We start from the raw sequence: 9595 nt of genomic DNA on the forward strand, positions 1-9595 counted from the left end.
TCCCTCCCTCCCTCCCTCCACTCTCGCTCGTTCTTGGAGAGAACGCGCTGCAGCCTCCCAGAGTTCCAGGGCAGCAAGGTCTGCACGCGCTCTTCCAAGACACGCCCTCCTCTGACGGCACAAATGCAGGAGTTGGCTGCTTCTGCTTGCTCTCTCTCTCTCTTTCTCTGCCCGCCGACCGCCCTGCAGGGCGCACGTCATAAAGTAGGAAAGGGTGGCCAAGGTGGCCAATCGGAGGAGGGGAATGTGTGTGGGTGTGGGTGCGGGCCCTTCTAATAGAAAGGGGAGGAGCGACTCCGTATGGCTGGTGAGAAATACTGGTACTGTAAATTCTAACGAGTTTTGCGGAAGTTTAATCCTTGTGAGGGCAGGAATGCAAGTCTTGTAAGGCGCGGGGTTGGCCCTTTCTACGGCCTCGCGAAGCGTCAGCTTGGCTTTAAACCACCCGCTTTGATTCTGTCGCTTCCGATCCCCACCCTTTCCTCCGATTCTTGAGAATTTGCACGAATTCTCTCTCCCCCCGCTTTCCAACTTGAGGCTCATCTTATTTTTTAAACAAACATACATAAAACCATCTTCAATTGCATGTGGTTGGTTGCAGGTCTTTTGTGCATCATTCACCAAATTTCATAGCTTACAATTTACGGTTTACTAGATTCTCATATCATCAACCTAATATGTATCTATATATTGTTATCATCAATCATTTGTTTGAATATGACTATTTCTTCCCTCATTATCATTCAAAGTATTCTAAAGTTTGAGTTAATTTTTATTTATGACATTCATCTCCACCTCCTGAACCTATCCAATAATCATACATCTATATGTTATATTTCACATAGTTCTACAATTCTTGTATTGTAAAAATCTCTACCATATTTCATTTCCATATTTTAAGGCTTATCTTATCTTGATGCTGAATTCAAATCAAACTGACAGAACAAAAGATCGGTAATATAGGTAGTCCTCAACTTACCTGTCACAATTGAGCCCAAAATTTATGTTGCCAAGTGAGAAATTTGTTAGGTGAGTTTTGCCCCATTTTATGACTTTTCTTGCTACATTTGTTAAGTGAATCAAAGTCGTCGTTAAATTAGTAACAGTTGTTAAGTGAATCTGGTTTCCCCATTGATTTTGCTTGTCAGAAAATTGCAAAAAGTGATCACATGACCCTGGGACACTGACTTGTCATAAATGTGAATCAATTGTCAAGCATCCGAATGTAAATCATGGGACCATGGGGATGCTGCAACCATCATGAGTATGAAAACTGGTCATAGATCACTTTTTTCAGTACTGTTGTAACTTTGAACAGTCCCTAAGTGAACTGTTGTAAGTCAAGGACTACCTGTACTAAATGGAATTAAAAAGACATAGTGTTTGCCTAGCCACTTTGCTCCTGCAAGATTGACACGCTCCAGATTTCTTCAATTAAGCAATGTTATCTATTGGGACCCTGGAAGTGAGCCTTCTCTGTGGTGTCTGCCCTCTTAAATAAACTCAACCACTCATATTCATTCTGCTGTTTGGAAGGCTTTTCACCCAGGCTTTTGGCAAGGAGAAAATTGAGATCCCTCACTTTGTTTCACTTTCCATTTTTTAATCTTTATGATTTATTGATTTATTGTAATTTCCTTCATTGTTGTGAGCCACCCATTGAATACTGATCAGCATACAAATATAATAAATTACTAAGATAACCAGTAACCCCTTGGCTCATTATTTCAGAAATAACTCCTTACCAGATTCCTAGATGCTTTCAACAATGGCAGAATTTATAATGCACTGGTAAAATTCTTAAAAATTCAGGGAGATAATCATAGATGCTATCTGCCTTAAAAATAGCCCATTTTGAACTGTTCAGTACCGTCAAACATCAGTAGTTGACCACAGGCCATATTTTATGACATTTTGCATTTTCATAACATATTTTATAAATTTTGCCTAATTTCAATTCCACGGGACTCATGGGATTCTGGATTTTGGACACATTATATAAGTTAGCCCATTTTGGTTGAAAAGGTTTTGCTCTATGATGCACCATTTTGTCCAGTTAAAGTAACAGATATGACAGCTTTAATGGTATACTAGGCAACCTATGACCCATTATGACTTCCTTTCAGAGATATTTCCTCACCAGATTCCTCAAAGCCTTGAACAATGAAAGAGCTTCTAATGTACTGCCTTCACTGGAAAAGTTGGAATACATTCAGAAATCTATTCTGTATCTTTCCTTGCAAACAATCCATGTTGAACTCTATAGCATAGTCAAACAGCAGGATAGGAAACGATTTATGACTTTGTGTATTATGTCATAGAATGTTTTATGATGATTTTAATGTCTAATTTGTTATATACAAATTCTCGAATTTCAATTCCACAAAAATCATAGGTCTCACAGTTTGGATGCATTCTGTAAGTTAACCCATTTTAGGAACTTTGGTTTAAAAAATATTGTCCTATAATATTCACCCAGTTAAAAGGAAATCAGAATTTTAGTAATATAAAGATATAATATAGTTGTCTTGAAACTTAGGTAACCCATCTTGAACCACATAGCACAATCAAACTTCAAGAGGTGACCACAGGAAATATTTTATGGCATTTTGTGTGATGTAACAAAAATCATATTTTTATGTCATAAAATGTTAGATAAAATTTCCAAATTCCAGTTCCACAGGGGTCACGGGCTTGAGATTTTGGATGCATTTGGCAAGTTAACTCAAACCTTGGTTGAAAAAGTTTTGCCCTGTGGTGGACTGTTTCACCCAGTTAAAGGTTATAGACACAAGAGTTTTACCAGTATATAATTATTAAAACAGAGATAAAATTAGTTATATTAATATTAATAAACCATCATAGCTGACACCAGCCAGAGCATAGAAAAACTCAAGCAAGTAGTCCAAGATCAATAAATGGGAGGAGACCTGGTCCACAGAATCACCAGGAGTCGGACATGACTGAATGGACAATATCATCAATATTAATAAAATTGTAAAATTAAGAAAATAGTTCTGGCTGGAACATTTATCACATTTCCACCAAGAGTCCCTACATTTTCACTGCAGTCACACAGAATTTGGCTATTATGTGGGTATTAATATAGTAGAAATCTAAGAAGATTGACATATTCTTCAGTCCTTCTTGGCAGAACGTATTACCCCTATGCAGAGTGATATAAGAATTACAGTGGAAAAGCACACATTGGATAGCGTTTATGTCTTCAGGATCACAAGGACAGGTACATTCTATTAATGGGGTTTTGGTAAATCAATCTTGTAATAGTTCCAATGTAATCATAGTTTGGCTCTGAAGAAATCCTCTTTCAGCTTGGAGAAGATCAGAGTATATAGATAACTTGCAGGTTGTCAGCAATCTTTCACTATTAGGGTTCTGGTATTTGGGGAAAGGGTGCTAGCTTGAGTACAATCCTCAATGTTACCTAGCCTTTTGCCTTTTTTGCTTGGTCAAGGTCAGAAGCGAAGAGTGAATCTGTGGCCAGCCCATAGTCCCTCAGTTTCTGGTCCACTGTGATAATCATGGTGTTGGGTGCTTAGCCAAAAATATTATGAAGGCTATTGCTTAATGCCTTGTAAGCCGCCCCGAGTCTCCGGAGAAGGGCGGCATATAAATAAATAAATAAATAAAAAACCTCTAATCTTAAACCAACATTTCAAGATTAAATGCCATGCTCTATTAATTTGGTCACTCCCATCTCAAGCCTGAGGTCACTGGGAATGTTCCTTGGAGCTGCAAGTATGGACCTTAAAATTTTATTTGTATAAAGTTGACTACATTTTTTTTTATATAAGATGCTACCTGGGCTCTATATAAAGGTTAAGTGAGGATTTTGACCTCAAATAATTTTAAGGCTGCTGCTATTAATTTCTTTCCTTTGAAGCAGAAGAATCTCTTCTTCAATGGAGTAGAATGATCTTTTGATGAGGACTTTAAGACTCTTTGAATAATATATTTCTGACAGGCTTTCCAGACTCTCTAAGCATGGAAGACCACTCCCAGATTTTTGAACATGAGCACCTGTTTGATTTTTATTTCTCATTATCTAACTTGACGTATGTTTTTTTTATGGTTATGACGTTAAGTTTATACCCTTTGGCCTCTTTTCTTCCTTATAAGGCATAGCAAATAGGACAGGTAGTCTTATCAACCAAGAACTGATACAAGAAGGGTGTGCTCGCATGTCACACATTTCTTGGGACTTCCCAAGGGGTTAAAAGCAACTCTGAAAACCAGTGAGAATAAAGACCAAAAGATCATTGTCTTTCCTGAGCTGTGCAGATTCTGCAGCAACAAAAATAGCTTTATTTACATGCCATGCAGGAAGTTAGAATTTTGTGCTCCAATATGCATCACTTCACACTTACTGAAACTGAAGCATACTTGCCATTTGGCTGACCATTTTAAGGAGACCCTTTAAACTGGCAATTTATTGTTTTTAACCAGTTAGAAATCCTTAAATAGTCAAGTTCTCTTATCCTGTGACTGCCGTGTTTACTCTTACTTAGTAAGCTTTGCCAAAGCATTTTTCAAAATGAAGTGTTGATGAGGCAGGATTTACTTTTGCAGGATCCTTACTGATTTCCTTCAGCAAATCTTATTCCTCTGTGTGTTTACATTATTTTTTATTACTGTACACTTTCCCAGATCTCTTTCAAACATGGTATCACACTTTGACTGAGCCTGACTTGAGGAAAAAGTTATACATTTTTGCTAACATTTCACATCTGAGTTGTTTAAGGATTCCACGGTACAGAGATTGGAATCAAACTATTTATTACTGGGTAGACTTTAAAATTATCCTAATGTCTGTGAGAAAATCAAATATCTGCCTTATATCTTTTGTAATAGATATACAAAGTAGGCAGTTTCTCTCTAAGTACTATAGTTGAGTATCCCTTTTTCTTTTGTCATCTAGTGATCCAATTGATTCCATGGTATGTATGTATGTATGTATGTATGTATGTATGTATGTATGTATGTATGTAATGTATACATTCCTCAGGTTTGGGAGGGGTTTGCACTTACCACCTTTTCCTTTTTCTGCATGAGTTTATGCTTCTTCTTCTTCTCATCAAGACAGATTCTCTAATTATGAAATGAAGATTTATTCATTTTTATAGCTTCCTGAACATTCATGGAAAATAATGCTGTCCAGATCTTAGACTTGTTTGATTCTTTGTTACATTATGAAACCACAGTAATTACATTTGTGATTTATTATGGGATTAATTTATCCAACAAAACTGGGAGGACTCCAGGTGGCTTTCAGAATTTACACATAAACACAATGTAGATCAAATTGTTAGTCAAAATAACAAGCCAAATAAGTTTCAATACAGTACTAAAAGTAATATAGATGGATTACATTGGTCCTGATGGGTCATAAGTTCTTATTTTTTTTCATAATTAAATTATTTTGCTATTTGCAATATACTTGGCTATGAGCCTACAAACATTTTGGCTTATTTTTATAGTATTTATTTAAGCTGTACTTACGTGTCTCCAAGAATTGCTATTAAAAATGGAACTATGCGCTATTCACTCTCCAGAAAGAAAACTGAACTATTTCTGGACCTCAAATTTATTTTATGAAGGAAAGTAGACTGTCTATAACCCAGATATATTTCCATGACAAAAAGTGAGCAAACAAGTAGTTCCTTCTGCAGAGTTTTGACTCTTCATAAACATGTCTCCTATAATAGTTGAAAGACAAAAGTTTTAAAAAATACTGTGTACTTTTCTAGTCATAAAAAAGGTGATTCAGTTCTTTATGAAATGATTTGTAGCTCCGTGATTGTTTATCATCAGTAAATTCCAATAAAAGCACCATGAGTTCTTCAGGGCTTGTCTAACACATACTTTCATTCCCAATAATACAAATTGTGCAGAGCACGTATTTGTTTTTCTAATGAAGCTACTGTAATCTACTTTTAATCTATTTTAATAATTTAATTCATAAAACCAGACAGCAATTTAGAAATTATTTTAAAGTGATTTTGTTTGTCAGAATAATGTCACCTCATTTATAGAATTCTATTGATAGGACTATTTGGAATACAGGTGGCCCTCAACTTAGAACCACAATTGGGACTGAAGCAGGGGTGAAATCTAAAATTTGTTACTACTGGTTCTGTGGGCGTGGCTTGGTGGTGGTGGGGTAAATGTGACTGGGTGGGCGTGGCCAACTTTTTTTTTTTTTTTACTTTTAAAAGCATTTTTTCTACCACCTCTTCAGCCGAAGAGGTTGCAGAAAAAAAATGCTTTTAGAAGCCTCTGACGATCCCAGCTGAGCTGCACAATCATCAGAGGCTTTTTTTTTTAACTTTTAAAAGCATTTTTTCGGCCAGAGGTTGTAGAAAAAATGCTTTTAAAAGTAAAAAAAACAGCCTCTGATGAATTCGCGGCTCAGCTGGGCATGGGGGGGGGCGCGCAGGGATTTTTGCTACCTGCCGCCATCGCTACCGGATCAGGCAATCCGGTCCAAACCGGGAGCATATCACCCCTGGACTGAAGCTTTGCCAAGTGAGCACACTTGATGTTACAAGCTTTCTTGTTGTGACCATTAAGTGAATTACACAATCACTTAGAGAATACAACTTCCCCTCATTGACTTTGCTTATTGGAGGCCAGCTGGGAAAGTCACAAATTGTGATCATGTGACCCAAGACAGTGCAACCATTGTAAATACAGGACAGTTGCCAAGCGCATGAAGTTTGATCATGTGACCCATAGGGAAGCTGCAACAGTCATATATGTGAGGACTGGTCATAAGTCAACTTTTTCCAGCACTGCTATAATTTTGAATAATCACTAAACAAATGGTTCTAAATCAAGGACTATCAGTAACTACTGATCATTACATGAGAAGTAAGATATTGTTGAACTGAAAAAGCAAGCTGAACACTTGGAAAAAGTGTGAAGACAGAAGAACATGATAGAATTATGTAAAATTATAGATATGAGGTAGAGGAGAATGACTTTTTTTCCATTCTGAAATCATAATTAAACTGGGAATCATCTAGAAATTAAATGGGATTTTTTTTCTTTCTGCAATATGGTTGCCAACCTGGATTCCTTTAAAAGAAAAATAAGCTATTTTTTGGAAAATAAAGGCATCCTAAATTTGCATTTTTCTCAGATGAATGACATTTCAAGTCACATAATTCCAAATCTATTTGGCCAAAGAATTATGAGAACTGAAGGAATCTGGGATTTTGAACTCCAATACATGATGAACACCAGACTGGGGAATACCTATGGAGAGGCACTGTAGCAATGGTTATTTGTTTGCAGACTTCTAGTGGAGAGTTGCTCACTATGAGAACTGAAGACTGACTGAGAACGAACCCTCTGACTGATCTAGTGTGGCTTTTTGTATGAATTTATATTCCTCATATTTATTTATTCATTTCTCTGTTTGATTCATTTCTATAACCCCCCATCTCAGTAAATTACTCTGGACAGATTATAATTCAAATACACAAATATGCATGAAAGGGAGGACATTTTTGAATCCAGGGAACTTAATAGGAGCCTTGGTGGCGCAGCAGACTAAACTGCTGTTAAAGTAGCACTTAGCTGCCAGCTGCCTGCAATTACTGCGAGTTCAAGTCTCACCAGGCTCAAGGTTGACTCAGCCTTCCATCCTTTCGAGGTAGATAAAATGAGGACACGGTTTGTGGGGGCAATAAGCTGACTTATTGCCCCCACAATAAGATAGAACACCGCTTAGGGGAGGCCAAAAAGCCCTACTAAGCAGGTATATACAAAAGTATGAAGGCTATTGCTTAATGCATTGTAAGCCGCCCTGAGTCTCCGGAGAAGGGCGGCATACAAATCGAACTAATAAATAAATAAATAAATAGGTTCCAGCAATTCTGCTGAACTTTTCAGGCAATCTCAGAACACTTTAATTGATTTGGATGGTGCAAAAGCAACTCTGGATGGGTTAAGCAGGAAAAAATTGGTACTCCTTCTTACTCTTCTCTAGATACTGGGGTGAGATATCCCATTGGTCCACCTGCCTCCGTAATATTTCAGTATTTTCCCTCTCTTCAGCATTTTCCCTGTCCTCACCCATTTCTGTCCAGAACAAATGGTCTGTTTTATATCGTGTCCAGAAGAAAACACCAGAAACAGGTTTATTGTGCACAGTAGGCTGTAAACTGTTTGGTACACGCACATCCTTAGTTAATAGAGGTTTCCTTTCTCTATGCTGTAAATAAATAAAAGAAAATATTTAAAGGTTGGAAGAAGGAAAGGATGAAAAGAATAGATATATCTTGGTAACAAGAATATGTTTTTAAGCATAGCAGGGCTTTAGCAACCGTTTTAAAAGGCAAACATTCAAGACCAACATGTAAAGAACAATATTTACATTTTGATCTTTATAAAGGTCAGGTATTCCATTACAGAGTTCCTTAATGAAAAGAGCACAGGAAACAAAATTAAGAATGAAAGCAACTCTTTGTTTTAGCAGCTAGGCCATCTGCTGTTCTTTCTTAGGCTGGTATTGGTTCAAAGAACGTAGCTTGGTAGTTGTTGCTTGACAACTAAAGGAAAATGGTTGGATAAACACAACTTGCAAACAAGATATAAAAGAAAATAATATTTGCTGAACAAGATGGAAAGAGCATACAGCCAAAACAAAGGCATCATGAAAATAGTAGATTAAATAATAATAAAATAAACCTTGTAGTAGAAAATATGGGAAGAAAATAGCAATCCTAATTTTTCAAGATAATTCCAAGCTACTTTTTGTTAAAAGTCAAATCTCTGTTTCAATCGCTTGTTTTTGCTGGCAGTAAAAAGAGTGCAACGAAATCATTTCCTTCATAAGAATTCCTTTCTCCACTGTTTAGGGAAATAGCTCTGAGCAATTAGGTTAAACGGTTTGTGGGAAAAGATAAGGAAGAATATTGTTAAAGATATGGGAATTCCAAAAGCTGATATGGAATAGGAATATGCAGAATCCACCCAATCTGGTTTAGTGTGCTTTGGAGATAAGGCAATCTTACTTTATGTCTGGATCCCAGAATGAGATGCAGAAAAACAAAACTCCTTTCACAATTTAATATAAAAAGAACAGGTGGCATATTGGTTTTTTACCAGAAAGAAGTGGAACTCATATGGTCTCTAATATTTTATTGAGCATGGGTGTCAAACCCGTGACAACACATTGTTGTCACATGACATATCGCAACTTATTTTCCCTTTCGCTAAACCGAGGGTGGGCATGGCCAGCGCGTGATGCATCTGGGCCGCAGGCCGTGAGTTTGACACCCCTGTTATAGAGGTACCTTTACCAGAAGCTCTACCACAGCATGGTGATTACAATACTTGCCTGGCATGTAACTATATTGCTGTTTTGAAAGCCAGCAGATAAAGCAATAAAACAAAACAGAACTATTTCTCACTTAACTTTGATAATTAGGATCAGAAATTCCATCACTAAATGACATAAAGCGTGATATCACATGACCACACCACATTGCAATGGCAGTTTTAGCAGTCTTCATTTACCACTGTTAAGCAAAGCACCATGGATTTGTTAAGCGAGGACTTCATGTGA

The sequence above is a fragment of the Pituophis catenifer genome, unplaced genomic scaffold (assembly GCF_029215685.1).
Source record: "Pituophis catenifer annectens isolate HBS135680 unplaced genomic scaffold, rPitCat1.0.hap2 SCAF_1, whole genome shotgun sequence".
Lineage (NCBI taxonomy): Eukaryota > Metazoa > Chordata > Lepidosauria > Squamata > Colubridae > Pituophis > Pituophis catenifer.